A 16,638-nucleotide genomic window follows, 5' to 3' on the forward strand; every position below is an offset into this window, starting at 1 on the left:
CCTATGGTCAGTATTTTTTACCAGGTTCAGGTCTTCTGTATTACTCATTCTACTTCCTCATGCTTGAATTGGGAAAGTCCTGGAAGAAATGTTTAAGCTCTGAATAAAAAGGCACTCTCATTGTGGGCTTGGGGTGTAATGTTTTTTTCCTTGCCTGCCTTTGTCCTACCCATTTCTGTTCTTGTCTATCACCGCTGCTTCTCTCTATTCTTCTGCGTAATAAGGTCCACAGATCCTAAATAATGGGTCTTCAACCAATTCTGAGTTTAGGAAGCAGACCAGAACAGAATAGGAGTGTGTCTGTCCCTGACAAGCCCGCAATCCACAGCTGTAGGCAGGCTAACCAGGTCTTCCTGTTGCAGTGTGTTAAATATGAGAGCCTGGTAATGTCTGATGAGCTTATGAAGAAGCAAAGGTTAAAGCTGCTATTCATATTCTTCTCTGCTGGTGGGAGTGTCTGAAAGGAGCAGTCACACCCATCCTCAAAGCAACAAGCTGGCAAAACAAGAAAGAAGCCACTCTGGACCAGAAACTCAGACTGATATGGGGAAGCGAGTGGTAATACCCCTTAACTGAGAAGGAGTCCTCACAAAGTAGCATTAGCCAAAGGTACATCCCAAAGGGCAGGAAGATGATTGGACTTGCCTTATCAACCACAGCTGGTGGCTGTGTTGACCTTTTGTCATTGCCTATTTCTCCCCTGCCTTCCTGCATCAGGAACTTCCATCTCCCAGGAGCCAGATCACCAAAGACCAAGCTTTGTGTCCTTTAATTAAAAATAAAATAAAATCTGAAACTGAGAGTGTGAGCCTAAGGAATCTCCTCTGTCCCCAGTAAATATGGAAAGCCCTTTCTTTGTCACCTTTGATGTGTACAATGCAATTAGACAGATGTGGCAGGCTGTGCCAGCTGACTCTGTCTAAGAGTGGGTGGGGTGGACCAGGCTCTGAGGCCCCGTGCTGGAGGCCTTGCAGCCTTGCCACAGCCTGCCCCAGAAAAAGGCAGTGGAGAGGATCCTTCAAGCTGCTTAGAGTGGTTGTGTGGGACATTGCCAATCGGAAAGGGGCTGCAGGGAGCAGCCAATCAGGATGCACCAGGCTAGTATAAGAAGAGCTGCAGAGCCAGAGTGAGATCAGTTCCTTGCTGGAGTTGGAGGAGCGTGGCTGGTGTGCCTAGCTGGCTGAGGGAGCTACAGGACCTTGGACAGAGCAGTGCTGGTAGGGACCCGGGGGAGCGAGAAGGAGCTCTGGGTAGCAGCTGGGACTCAACCAAGACAAGGCCCTGAGATAAGGGTGAAGAATGTGCTGGGGCCACAAGGACATGGCCCAGGGAATCATAGCAGCAATGCAGCTCAGTTAAAGGGGCATGGTGGACAGCTGCTATCTTTAGGGCCCCTGGGCTGGGACCCAGAGTAGAGGGTGCGCCTGGGTTCCCCGCATCAGCCACTGGAAAAGTGGCCTGAACTGTGCATCCCAAAGGGGAACTGAACTCTTTTAGTGGCCCAGCAGGAGTTCTGGGCCCAAAAGGCCCAGAGGGGGTGAGGACATTGCCTCCATGGAAGGAGTCCTGGAGTATAGCTCAATGCCAGGGCCAAGGTCATTTTAAAGGCTGCAGGACTAATTAAGGGCCTGAGCCCAGGGAGGGCGACAGGGGAAGAAAGCCCAACTGAGATAGGGCCCCCCTTTTGGACTGTTTCCCTATTTTACATACAAATTGTGTGTAACTCTGGCTGGAAGGTTGAGTCACCGAGGACCCACCACAGACTGAGAGAGTGTAGGCACACGCATTTGGACAGGGGGAGCTTGCGATCCCATTACAAACTGTTTAATTATGGTGTAGTCATTTGGCCTCGGGCTGTATCCCGAGCTCTGTGATCCTCCCACCTCTCAGGGTCCTAGAGCCCAGGCTCCAGCTTGAGCCTGAATGTCTATACTGCAGTTCAACATCCCCGTACCCTGGGCCCCGGAAGTCCGAGTCTGCTGGCATGGGCCAGCTGTGGGTTTTTAATTACAGTGAAGACATACCCTAAGGCAGAGGCTGATTTGAAGAAAAAGAAATCCAAGGCCAGGAAGGCTGCTTCTGAGAAAAAGCAAAGCTGTCCAAGATTCCATTAAAACTAAAGACTAGTTATCTTTTTTCCTCTGGTTTTAATTCCACATTAGAGGAGGAACTAGCCCCAGATAAATTGATTAAAATATGTGGTGTACTGCAGATCAAAGAGAAAACACCAGAGCTTCTCCCTTAGCCTGTTCTTTATATTTAGTTGGCCAATGACATAACTGAAATTTTATAGGTCATCAAATTCTAAGAAAAAGTCTTTGAGTCCTAAGAAGGGAAAGAATACTTTCCCTTTCTTTTGGAAGGCCAGTGATCTTATGCTGGGCAGAAACCTTAGAAAGAGAGAGGGTAAGACATCTTCAGTTAAAAATGTTTTTAAAACTCTCCTCACATGGTTAATTACCAATCTAGATCTTTTCCCCTAACAATCTGACACAGGAAGAGAAAGGAGAAGAGTAAAATACAAAAGGATCAGACAACTCAGAAGTATTTTTCATCTGCATCTAAAACACCCATGTCCCACAGCTATCTGTAGAGAATGTTATCCAAGAGGAATGGGCATACTGGGCTAAATCTAACTTGTTGGAGAACCTTGCCAAAAAGTTTATATTATCGATCAGCGCAAAGGGCCCCATGTGTTCCATTGCAACAACCACCAAATTCTGATGCAGATTAATTTATTTTCTCTCCATGAAGTACCCTGCATTGCCATTCCTTGCAGCCCTCAAGAACATGAACAAATATAGCTCATAGTTGAAAACCGTTATTGATGTAAAGTTCAGCAATGTAATTATTTCTGAGGATGAAGTTGTTTTGCTGTGCTCTCCAGGTGGCTTGGATCCACTCACCAGATCTTGGTCCTGCAGTATTGGCCAGGAGGCTGGGCTTAGATCAGGGGTTCTCAAACTGGGGGTCGGGACGCCTCAGGGGGTCGCAAAGTTATTACATGGCGGGGTCGTGAGCTGTCAACCTCCACCCTAAATCCTGCTTTGCCTCCAGCATTTATAATGGTGTTAAATATATAAAAAGTGCTTTTAATTTATAAGGGGGGTTGCATTCAGAGGCTTGCTATGTGAAAGGGGTCACCAGTAAAAAAAAAGTTAGAGAGCCACTGGCTTAGATCTTCCATTCACTCTCTTATGTGTCAAGGAGGAGTTTATGGGCAGTTTTGTGTCCAGTTCTGTTTTAATGCTATGTTGATCCAGCCTGATTCAGAAGATCAGGAAGGAGAAATCAATTATGCTTCTAATTGCCCCCCTCTGTTCAAGGCAACCTCAGTTCTGTTATGTAGGCAATATGTCAGTTAGCCTTCTCATCTATTTCCATTGCAGAAAATACCTGTTGTTGTCACGTGGACTCATTCTACATCAAGATGCAAAGGGGCTGGAAACTTTCACTGAAATAACAAGGTGTGAATTAAAACCAGATTAATTATTTTCAGTGGAAGTTTGTCCATGGACACTTATTTGGAATAAAAGTGGCTAAAATCAATTTAGCTAATCCACATATATTCCAAAATGTGTCCGAAGAAAGACTTGCACCCAAGTAAATAAATCAGTTTTAGGAAACATTTCATGATTTGGGGGCTAGCCTGTGTGTACGCCAGCCGTAAATGTAACTGCTTCAATTTTGAAAGGAGAGAGTAAAAAAATAGAGGCTATTAACGTGTTAGTCTTGCCAAATTACTAGTGTCAAGGAATGCGTCAACATATTCTATAACTTGGTCTCAATTCAAATTTTGGTGTAAAGGCCAGGATATTTTTTCCTATAAGCGACAAGGTCAGCACTTTTTTTAATTTCTGCAAAATGGGCTTGATAGGGATTTAAAAACCCCAAACTTAAGGTCAGATGGAGGCTATATGTCAGCATATTTGTGTCAACAGGCTTTCACCCATGTATCAGAAAATTGTGTAGTGAGCATGCCTAATTACTACTCAGAAAAATGATAGAACAGAGCCATAGGAGCTGAACGTTTTCCTGAATACTCTCACTAAGCACCAATTTATAACCTCTGTTGAAAAGTCTTTACTTCTTGTCGATGAAAATAATTTTCTTTTAGTCATCACCTTGTCAAGGAGGGTATCTGAACTAGGGGCATTATCCATTGAAGCTTAACATTGTATACTTTGCAAGTATAAGGTGGTTCTTGGAATTAATGTGGAGTTGATTCCTAAAATTGAATATCCAGTTTTACAGGTTGAAGGAAAAAGAAAAGGAGTACTTGTGCCACCTTAGAAACTAACCAGTTTATTTGAGCATAAGCTTTCGTGCATCCGATGAAGTGAGCTGTAGCTCACGAAAGCTTATGCTCAAATAAATTGGTTAGTCTCTAAAGTGCCACAAGTACTCCTTTTCTTTTTGCGAATACAGATTAACACGGCTGCTACTCTGAAACAGGTTGAAGGAAGTTCTCCTTGCTAAGATCTTTTCATCCTCTGGGGGAAAAAAAAAGGCATACACTCAGTTTAAGATGAAATTACATAGATCATAATCAGGCCTTCCTAAGTACAACTCTTTTTGTACTTCATCATCCAGTATATAGTGGCAAGAAAGCCTTGGAATGAATCCTAAGAAGGCTAATTTGGAGTGTTGTAGATGTGTACAAAGCAGTAAGTCTCATGCTTTAATTCTTCTGGACTAATTCCTTCTTGGCCGTACTTAGGTATATGTGTGCACACCCTGACAAACTACACAAAATTTAAAAGTTGCTTTCCTCTTTAAGACTTAAAAGCATACCAACTTAAAAATCACCTATGTATGTTTTTTACCTATTATTGTAACATATTTAGTTGATTTTTAAATTGATTTTATTATACTGGTGTAAACCGTGTGTGGATACACTTATTTTGATTTAAGAGGGTTTTCAGGTTAGCTTAAACCTGTTCCCAGTAAACTTAAGCTAAATTGAAATAAGTCTGGTTTAAACTGAAATAAGTGTCCAGGCAGCCTTTGATACAAGCGTAACTAAAGTAAATTTAAACACACTTTAGGTTAGACCGTACAACTCTCATATATACACAAGTCTCGTGTAGACTACTCTGTTTCATGTAGTAGATGGGGTGGTGAATAAAAACTGTATGAGGCACTAAATTAATACAAGTTCCCACCTCCGCATCATTTTATGAGGAAATATCATGTTCACTTGTAGATAAAATTAGAAAGGTTTGGACTTAACTGTTTCTGTGGCTCTGCTTGGATGTAGTGGAGAGGGGAAGCCATAGGGAGCCATTTGCAGCTCCTTGTCAGAGGCCCAGCACTGGTAACAGACCAATAGGGGGCCACTCTAACTTATACCTGTAGACAACTGGATGTAGTGGGCTGTGCCTCCTTCACATTACCACCTGCCTCCAGCGCCCACTCCTCTCTGTGGTTATGGGTGAGGGCAGGTGGCGTAAAGGTGGCTAGGCTATCTATTCCACTTTTATGCTAGCGGAGATTCCCCCTACTCAGGGAGAATTCTGTAGGAGCTTCTGGTTGACGTAAGTTCTCTTTGCACTGCTTTCATGGAGGAAAGTGAACTTAGTGGACTGGAGACTCTGGCCCTTTGTCTACTCTACTTCATTCAGTGTTGCTCCTTGTGAGGAATGTTAAGTGATGCTGGAAATATTTTGAGCTACAAACTGTGCGCTTTGGACATGTCTTTCCAGGCTGGTGAAACCCAGCTGGGAAAAACTTGACCCATTGTTGATGGAGAATGTTAATACACTGAATGACGTGGTCACACACAAGCCTTTGGTGGAGCTGAAAATTGGGCTCAGGACTCCAAAATATATGTCCAGAGATCATTTTTGGGTTTGGTTTCATGGTTTGCCAATTTTGCAAACTTTTTTCTGTTTGAAAGGGAGTTCAATATCTTAGCTGTATATAAATCATTGTCATCCTCATTTATTAATGGGCCCTTCTTCCTAGCTTTTTCTCTAACACTGCAGACCACCCCCATGTAAATATCTATATTCAGATATGGAATTTCTAAAAGCCTTCACATTTCCTTTAAACTTTTTGTGTAGCATTAAATGTGCTTTTGTTAGTCTTTAGAATTTTTAAGAAAGTGAAGGTATTTGTCTGTTGTGCTTATAAACTGATTTGTATTACTGATTTTAAGAGATACTGTTAGGTGATTGATTTTAAAAACAGTCAAATTTTGATGAACACGAATACGTCAAAGATTCAGACACCTAAAATTTTTGAACAAATTTGCAACTATGGTGGTTTGTTCATACGTATTGATATTTACTGAGCAAGCACACTAGAATGCTTGATATCAGGTTCATCAACGGGTTTTAAAGATATGTGCACTCTTCCATTCACTTTTCTAAAGCATTAGATTTCAGATTTTTCTTATGATTGTCCACTTCTTAAGATAAACAATTTCTTTCCCAATCTTGATTTCCTACCTTCTGTGTGACAGTTGTCGTTCTCACTTATGTGACAGCGTTGTCCACACAGCAGAGACTTGTTTCCTTCCTCTCACTACATCACATCTCCTTCATGACTCTTACTAATGCGCGCATTCCTGCCCCACATAAAAATAAAAACAAACCCAACAATACAATAATGGTAACTCATCATTATATTATATTTATTTGGTTGTATTTTATATCCTGCTCTTCATCTGTTTGTGCCTTTTAGATTGTAAACCCTCCAGGGTCAGGATCATCTTCCTATCTGTGTTTGTACAGTATCCAGCAAAATAGAGCCTTAATCTTGATTAGGACCTTTGGGTACTACCATAGTATAAATGTTATGTTTAATGATGTAAGTAATATAAAAAAAATTAGGAAAATAAGATGAACATCAAATAATTGTAAATAAACTCGCTTCAGTACAGTGTGTTGCTGCTTCACTTATCACAGAAATATAGGGTTAGAAGGGACCTCAAGAGATCACCATGTCAACCTCAGAGCATAGAGGCAGGTGTAATATAGAGTCCAGACCATAGGTTTTTGTCTAATCTTGTCTTAAAAATCTCCACTGATGGGGATTCCACAACCTCCCCATGTAAACTATTCCAGTGCTTAACTGTACTTAGAGTTAGAAAGCTTTTCCTAATATCTAGCCTAAATCTCCCTACTTGTCCTACCCTTGGAAAACAATTGATAACCATTCTCCATATAACAACCATTTAAATATGTAAAAATTATTAAGTGTCCCCCGTCTTCTCTTACCTAGTCTAAACATGCCCAGTCTTTCCTCGCAGGTCAGGTTTTCTAAATCTTCTATCGTGTTTGTTGCTCTCTTGGCCCCTCTCTAGTTTGTTCACTTCTTTCTTAAAGAGTAGTGCCCAAAACTGGACACAGTACTCCAGCTGAAGCTTCATCAGTATCAAGTAGAGCAGACCAATTGCCTCCCGTGTCTTACATATGACTCTCCTGTGAATACCTCCCGAAATGACATTTTGTCTTTTTTGCAATAGCATCACATTGTTGACTCACTAGGTGTATGATCTACTATAACCCCAGATCCTTTTCTCTAGTGCCACTGCCTGGTCAGTTATTCCCCATTTTATGTTTGTGCATGTGATTTTTCCTCTTACATCCTATTCCCCATCCTACTCCTCTCTATTCCCCACTTTTGTGTCCGAGTGTTGCCGTTTATATTCATTATCACTGAATCTTTCCTAGTTCGCAGCCCATACTGCTTTAATTTGTCCAAGGTAATTTGAAGATTAGTTTTGTCCTTTGCTATGTTTGCATATTTTCAATGTTGGTGTCATTTGCAAATTTGATCATGGCTGAATTTACATAAAAATAACTCCCAGCAACGTAGGGCATGAAAGTCATGAAGGAGGCCAAGATGACTGTACTGGGCTACAGTTAGCAGGTAGACTCGCTGTTTGACAGATGCAGACCCTCATAGATGCACCTCTGAGGGTCAACTGGAAATAGTTGGTGTTCGACAATTGTCCCCAGTGTGCGGTTTGAGAACTGTGAAATTGACTGTTTTGATACCATTGAACAGTTGCTAAGTAGTTCATATTGTTACACCAGTATTTTATGTCAGTGTTGATATGTATATTTTTTATTCTTATTTCTACTTGTTATATTTTTTCCCTCTGTGCTGCCATTCCATGCAGAAATCCCTTTTACTGGCTTTTGTTCCAGCCCAATTTCTTCCAACTAGTCCTGCATATCCATGATATCTTCTGTCTTCTACTTTTCTCCTATACACCAAATATGTGCCACTCCCAATTAAAGTTCCCTGTAATCTTCTAGCTGTTGCTTCAAACAACTTTACTTAGCCCCAAAATAAATTGACTCCCATCTTTCCAAACTGATTCAGCCAGTAGAATCCCCACTCTTGACTCCCTTTTCCTGCCCCCAGCCAGTTGACTTCTTAACTCCAACAGACCCTAGAATGACTTTTCAGCAACTGTTTCTTCACTGTCACTTCACTGTCGTCCTCTGCCATGTAGAGCATGCTTCAGCTGTTTAGATTAAGGATCCCACTGCACTTCATTTCCTGGGAAAAGAGTATTGAGTCCCTGTCAACTTCCTTGAGTTTCCACAGTTTTCTGCCCTTTTTTTTGAGGTTCAGTGGGTAAAGAAAAAGGAGTAGGGGAGTTGGAAGACCACATGCCTTGTACTTCTGTGGCAGAGAGGGTGGGTTGAGACCCCCATTCTGTTTTTTCAGCCCATCTTCCTTTTTCCACTCAGGCTGATTGTATTTTCCCCTGGGTAAATGAAGCCAATCAGACTCCTCCTCCTTTAACTCAAATGTGCTATAAATACATACTGATATTTTAGATTTTAATAAAATTAAATCGTTTTAAAATGTGTCCTTAAATTTTTAATGTAAGGAATGATGTATATTCAATATTATATGTTAAGAAACATTTTAACATGTTTTAGAGTTCAAAACTGACATGGAACATTGGTAACATGACTGTAAATGTGAAAAATAATGATTTTATAATTAGGGCCCTTCCAAATTCGTGGCCGTGAAAAACATGTCACAGACCGTGAAATCTGGTCTTTTGTGTACTTTTACCCTACTATTCAAATTTCATGGGGGAGACAAGCATTTCTCAAACTGGGGGTCCTGACCCAAAAGAGGGTCGCGGTGAGGGGTCACAAGGTTATTGTAGAGGGGTTGTGGTATTGCCACTCTTACTTCTGCACTGCGTTCAGAGCTGGATGGCCATAGAGCAGTGGTGGGTGGCCATGTGCCTAGCTCTGAAGGCAGCACCCTGCCAGCAGCAGCGCAGAAGGGTGGCAGTACCTTACCATGCCACCCTTACTTCTGGGCTGCTGCCTTCAAAGCTGGGCCACCAGAGAATGGCAGCTGCTGGCTGAGGTCCCAGCTCTGAAGGCAGCAGCCCAGAAGTAAGGGTGGCCATACCACACTATGCCATCCTTACTTCTGTGCTGCTGCTGGTGGCGGGGCAGAAGTAAGGGTGGCAATCCCGCAATCCCCCTACAATAATCTTGTGACCCCCACCCAGAACTCTTTTGGATCAGGACCCACACAGATACAACACCGTAAAATTTCAGATTTAAATATCTGAAATCATGAAATTTACTGTTTTTAAAATCCTATGACTGTGAAATTGACCAAAATGGCCCGTGAATTTGTTAGGGTCCTATTTATAATATTTATTGTTGCTATGTGGCTGCATGAATTTTTTTCTCTAACAGAACATTTCATAGCCATGGTCTCCTTTGGGGTCTTCGAGCTTGACTTTTCCTCATTGTGGGTCAGTTGCCAACATGGCTTCTCTAATTAAGGGGAAAAAAAACAGTGGTATCTCCCAACATCTGAGTGTATTACGTAAATCTTCCTCTTTTCGTACATGATTTAATTAGGAGTTAAATAGTTAACACTGTTGACCTTTAAAATATCATTAGTATCTCAGCTAATGGAACAGTTCCCATCTAAGAGCTATTACTGTCATCACTGCTTCAGTTATGCTTAAATCATATTTTCAAGGGTTTTTTTTTTTTACAACTATAATATTTTAAGACATTTTAAAAGAGAGCTCAGATTCTGGTTTTCAATTGTGGCATATCATCAACTCTCCAACTGTTCTTTTGGGGTCTTCAAACTCTGAGGTGTGTTTGTCCTGCAATTTGGGAAACACAGGTTTAATGTTTCAATTGTACTGGTGGATTGGGTGGCAAGTGTTTTTTACGTCTGTCTATTTTAGGATTTTATACGTCTGCCTATCACTGTGCTTTTAACACCTGGTATGTAAAATACTTAGTGGAATTTATGGAATCTGTCTGTTCTCTGTTTAGGGGGTAGGGTTTTTTTGGTCAGAGTGGGGATAGAGTTAGGGTTTTTTTGGGTAGATAGTCGTATTGTGATTATCATTCTATCTATAGTGGAAAGGCTTTTTGAAAAAGGAAGGTTTTGAAGCTTTTCCTAAAGATGATCAGACTATAGATATGCCTGATCGCCTATGGAAATTTGTACCATAGCAAGATAACCTCAACGGAGAGTGCCTTGTCCCCAGCTATTATGTGCTTCATCCTGTGCTTTGCATTTGAATTGTCCCAGATAAGCACAACTTCCAGTGGTTTATATATCACAATATAGTCTTTATGAGGTTTGATCCAATAATTGCGCTTTGAAGATGAGAACCAAGGCCTTAAACTGTCAAAGGAAACTACCTGGGAGTTAGTCAAGAGACCAGAGCACAGGCTTGATGTGTTCACCACTTCCTAAGCCACAGAGAAGGTGGGCAATTGAATTTTCTTTTTTGTGTGATTGTCCGTATGTACAGTATTCCATTTCTGGTGTGCTTGCGCCCCATGCTGGTAAGATCAGATTATTTTTAATAGCCTGTGTCCTGGATGCCTTCTCACTCCTTTTAGCTCAGGGCATAAACCAGCGGTCCTCAAACTTAAGTCATGTCCCTGCCCCTACACACACCCAGGAGCTGCAGCCAGGAGCCAGAGCTGCAATCAAGAGTCTCAGCTGGGCCAGAGCTGGAGCCATAGTTGGGAGTGGGGCCAGAGCTGTGCCTGGGGCTGGAGTGGGGCCAAGGCCAGGACCAGAGTTGCAGCTGGGAGTGGGGCTGGAAGAGAGCTGGGGGCAGAGAGGAGCTGGGTGGTGCTCCCTCCCCGCCTCCTGTGGGGGCTGGCACAGGCCCCATCACATCCCACTAGGGGGGAGTGCACCACAGTTTGGGGACTGCTGGCATAAAGAATGGGGTGGCCACAACCATCCTTTAATTTCTTCTTATTGCTAGGGCTGTAAGACAAAACCCCTGCAGTAGCTGCATCTCTGGGCACTGTGTGCTCACTTTCCTCTCTACCTAGTTGTTATAGTTGTAGTTCTAGTTTAGTATAATTTAGCCTGTTAGCAAAAAGGAGGGCCTCAGGTCCGGGAGAAGCTCCCTGTATCAGAATTCCCATTCCTCAGCAAGCTCATATAAAAGCCTGTTAGGCCAATTACAACTCATCTAACAGAAGTTAACATTCTGGATTTAGCTTAATCTGGATTCAGGCCTGGACGTGGAACTGAAACCACCATAGTGTCACTGATGGATGATCTCCTGTCAATGGATAGAGGTTAGACATTGATTCTCATCCTCCAGGACCTCTTTGCAGTATTTGACACTGACAATGAGAGAAAATTCTGCTGTCTCGCTTGAAAGAGGTGGCAGACACCCAAAGAGTAGTGATGGGAAACTGCATCTCCACCACTAGACCCTTCACTTGTGGACTTCCACAAGGGTCAGTTTTCTCTCCGTTCCTTTTTCTACGTGCAGCCAGTAAGTGAGCTGGTCAGATGACATGGACTCAGGTACCAGCAATATGCAGCTGATACACAGCTCCACCTATTCTTCTCAATGCCAGACCACACTACTACTAAGATGGCCGAGTGCTTGGATGAGATCTGTTCTTGGATGAAGAAATGGCTGAAGCAGAACCCAAGCATGAGAGAGGTGATGTTGGTGGGTAGAGGGGGAAGGTACTTAAAAGAACTTGCAGCAATGGTGCAGTATCCATTGGTTGAAGATACACACCCACAGTCCATAATCTAAGAATCATAGAATATCAGGGTTGGAAGGGACCTCAGGAGGTCATCTAGTCCAACCCCCTGCTCAAAGCAGGACCAATCCCCAACTAAATCATTCCAGCCAGGGCTTTGTCAAGCCTGACCTTAAAAACCTCGAAGGAAGGAGATTCCACCACCTCCCTAGGTAACCCATTCTAGTGTTTCACCACTGTCCTAGTGAAAAAGTTTTTCTTAATATCCAACCTAAACCTCCCTCACTGCAACTTGAGACCATTACTCCTCGTTCTGTCATCTGCTACCACTGAGAAAAGTCTAGATCCATCCTCTTTGGAACCCCCTTTCAGGTAGATGAAAGCAGCTATCAAATCCCCCCTCATTCTTCTTTTCCGCAGACTAAACAATCCCAGTTCCCTCAGCCTCTCCTCATAAGTCATGTGTTCCAGTCTCCTAATCATTTTTGTTGCCCTCTGCTGGATGTTCTGCAATTTTTCCACATCCTTCTTGTAGTGTGGGGCCCAAAACTGGACACAGTACTCCAGATGAGGCCTCACCAAGGTCGAATAGAGGGGAATGATCATGTCCCTGGATCTGCTGTCAATGCCCCTACATATACATCCCAAAAAGCCATTGGCCTTCTTGGCAACAAGGGCACACTGTTGACTCTCATCCAGCTTCTCTTTCACTGTAACTCCTAGGTCCTTTTCTGCAGGACTGCTGCCTAGCCATTCGGTCCCTAGTCTGTAGCGGTGCATGGGATTCTTCCTTCCTAAGTGCAGGACTCTTCACTCGTCCTTGTTGAACCTCATCAGATTTCTTTTGGCCCAATCCTCTAATTTGTCTCGGGCCCTCTGTATCCTATCCCTACCCTCCAATGTATCTACTTCTCCTCCCAGTTTAGTGTCATCTGCAAATTTGCTGAGGGTGCAATCCACACCATCCTCCAGATCATTAATGAAGATATTGATCAAAACCGGCCTGAGGACCGACCCTTGGGGCACTCCACTTGATACCGGCTGCCAACTAGACATGGAGCCATTGATCACTACCCGTTGAGCCCGACAATCTAGCCAGCTTGCTATCCACTTTATCATCCATTCATCCAGCCCATACTTCTTTAACATACTGGCAAGAATACTGTGGGAGACGGTGTCAAAAGCTTCGCTAAAGTCAAGGAACAACACGTCCACTTGTTTCCCCTCATCCACAGAGTCAGTTACCTCGTCATGGAAGGCAATTAGATTAGTCAGGCATGACTTGCCCTTGGTGAATCCATGCTGACTGTTCCTGATCACTTTCCTCTCCTCTCAGTGCTTCAGAATTGATTCCTTAAGGACCCACTCCATGATTTTTCCAGGGACTGAGGTGAGGCTGTCTGGCCTGTAGTTCCCCTGATCCTCCTCCTTCCCTTTTTTAAAAATGGGCACTACATGAGCCTTTTTCCAGTCGTCCGGGACCTCCCCCGATCGCCGTGAGTTTTCAGAGATAATGATGAATGGCTCTGCAATCACATCTGCCAACTCCTTCAGCACTCTCGGATGCAGTGCATCTGGCCCCATGGACTTGTGCTCGTCCAGATTTTCTAAATAGTCCTGAACCACTTCTTTCTCCACAGAGGGCTGGTCACCACCTCCCCATGCTGTGCTGCCCAGTGCAGTAGTCTGGGAGCTGACCTTGTTCGTGAAAACCGAGGCAAAAAAAGCATTGAGTACATAAGCTTTTTCCGCGTCCTCTGTCAGTAGGTTGCCTCCCTCATTCAGTAAGGGGCCCACACTTTCCTTGACTTTCTTCTTGTTGCTAACATACCTAAGGAAACCCTTCTTGTTTCTCTTAACATCCCTTGCTAGCTGCAACTACAAGTGTGATTTGGCCTCCCTGATTTCACTCCTGAATGCCTGAGCAATATTTTTATACTCTTCCTTGGTCATTTGTCCAATCTTCCACTTCTTGTAAGCTTCTTTTTTGTGTTTAAGATCAGCAAGGGTTTCATTGTTAAGCCAAGCTGGTCGCCTGCCATATTTACTAGTCTTTCTACACATTGGAATGGTTTGTCCCTGTAACCTCAATAAGGATTCTTTAAAATACAGCCAGCTCTCCTGGACTTCTTTCCCCCTCATGTTATTCTCCCAGGGGATCCTGCCATCAGTTCCCTGAGGGAGTCAAAGTCTGCTTTTCTGAAGTCCAGGGTCCGTGTTCTGCTGCTCTCCTTTCTACCCTGTGTTAGATTCCTGAACTCTACCATCTCATGGTCACTGCCTTCCCAGGTTCCCATCCACTTTTGCTTCCCTTACTAATTCTTCCCGGTTTGTGGGCAGCAGGTCAAGAAGAGCTCTGCCCCTAGTTGGTTCCTGCAGCACTTGCACCAGGAAATTGTCCTCTACACTTTTCAAAAACTTCCTGGATTGTCTGTGCACCGATGTATTGCTCTCCCAGCAGATATCAGGGTGATTGAAGTCTCCCATAAGAAGTAGAGCCTGCGATCTAGTAAGTTCCGTTAGTTGCCGGAAGAAAGCCTCATCCACCTCATCCCCCTGGTCCGGTGGTCTATAGCAGACTCCCACCACGACATCACCCTTGTTGCTCACGCTTCTAAACTTAATCCAGAGACACTCAGGTTTTTCTGCAGTTTCATACCGGAGCTCTGAGCAGTTATACTGCTCTCTTACATAGAATGCAACTCCCCCACCTTTTCTGCCCTGCCTGTCCTTCCTGAACAGTTTATGTCCATCCATGACAGTACTCCAGTCATGTGAGTTATCCCACCAAGTCTCTGTTGTTCCAATCACATCATAATTCCCTGACTCTGCCAGTACTTCCAGTTCTCTCTGCTTGTTTCCCAGGCTTCTTGCATTTTTGTATAGGCACTTGAGATAACTTGCTGTTTGTCCTGCTTTCTTAGTATGAGGGAGGAGCCCTCCCCTTTCACGTTCTCTTGCTCGTGCTTTCTCCCGGTATCCCACATCTTCACTTACCTCAGGGCTTTGGTCTTGTACTCTTGTATTCCTTGCTGATGGTGGACACCTCCCCCACCCCACACATACATGTAACACTTTCTACCATCTTTGCTTAGCCAGGAATCTCCATCCCATTCTAGTGGATGAGGATCTGGTCTCTGTTGTTTGTGCCTTCATCACCTCTTGCCTGGATTATAGTATACCTGGGCATGAAACCTTCAGCATTTAGGAAACTCCAACTTGTTCACAACTGTGCAGCAACACAGTCTACCCCAAACATATCAGATCTGTCCTCTACTCTCTACTCTCGCTTCCCATAGGATTTCAAATCCAGTTCAAGGTCTCAGTCCTTATTTTTGAATCACTCTGTGAATATCTAAAAGATCGTCTAAAACTCTGGGACTAGGGAAGTGGTTAACAACTAAGCTCCTCTGGTAGAATGGAACGCTCAACAATAAGAGCCCGTATGTGTGAGAGACAGAACTTTCTCTGGGGGCAGTCTGAGACTGGAAATGAGTTTTTTCAGGGACTAAAAAGAGACAGAAGCCGAATGCCAGAACCTGGAAGGTCAACCGGAGTCATAAACCAGAGGTGGAGGGGAGAGGATGAGAGAACAAACAATATGTGACAGATGTGAAGTCACATTGCTTAATGTACTACTGGAAGGTGGTTGCAATATAAATGATGAGTGCAATATAAACCTCTGTATAGAATTGATATAGCAGTCAGTCTCCAGGATTTAAATCCTGTCTAACCTACAAGACAGCTGTCCCCATTAACTATGGACACTAAGTGCCTCTTTTGCCTTTGTGACGCAAATATGCCAAACAAGTGCTCAATATGCCACTTGTTTCAAAAGGACACAAAGCAAGGGAATCAGCCCTTAAATTCTTCCTCATTGAAGGATCCATGAGAGCCTCTCCTGAGCTCTAGGGGAAGAAGACTGGATCAGATAACATCAGTGATAGTGATGGTAAGCCATAGGTCCACCCCAAGCTCCACAGCCACTGACTGGTGAAAGTCTTACTCCTCTGCTGTGGAATCAACAAGAGCCTCTGAATCCTCCTTAGCTCAATTATCAGACGAGAGGGGAAAAAGGAGCATGGTTCCCAGGGTGATTGGAAGATGTAGATCTCCCTCACTGACACAGAGTAGGTCCAAGCTAGGAGGCAGTTCAAGGGCCAGATTAGTGCCAATTGATATTTGAACAATCTCAGCGCCACTTACACATGCAGCTCATCTCCCATCAACATTGAAGTATCCAGCACCAAAGCACCTAGTGCCAACATCTGTGCCTTTTGTTCATCTTCAGAAACGCTTGGCACTAAAAGACTAAGAGGTGGTACCAGGGTCCCTGATGATGATTATGGAGCACTCCATACAATCACATGTAGCACTGACTACACTCCTCACTAATGTGGAGGAATTGCTCCCAGTAAGATTTCATAGTTTGTTAGCATTTAAGGCCAGAGTGGTGGTTTTCTGAGGACTGGTGAGCTATTGCTTTTTTTCCAAGGACTTTGGCAGACATGTTTCTCTGAAGGAAGCGCTAACAATTTCATTCATAGTGGGGATAGTTGTTAATCAGTAGGTTTTTGTCAGTTTTGGGTCAGTTTCACAGGTTGTTCTGATATTTTTAGGAATCCTTGGGCTTGAGCAAGTGTGA

The 16,638-nt window shown here is 43.5% G+C and overlaps 1 protein-coding gene across 3 annotated transcripts in view; it reads left to right on the top strand.

The window, feature by feature from the left end:
- Nucleotides 1–16,638, top strand: part of PDS5B (PDS5 cohesin associated factor B) — a 265,363-nt gene that overhangs the window by 122,509 nt on the left and 126,216 nt on the right. The gene's annotated exons all lie outside the window — the stretch shown is intronic.

This window comes from Natator depressus, chromosome 1, assembly GCF_965152275.1.
Source record: "Natator depressus isolate rNatDep1 chromosome 1, rNatDep2.hap1, whole genome shotgun sequence".
Classification (NCBI taxonomy): Eukaryota; Metazoa; Chordata; order Testudines; family Cheloniidae; genus Natator; species Natator depressus.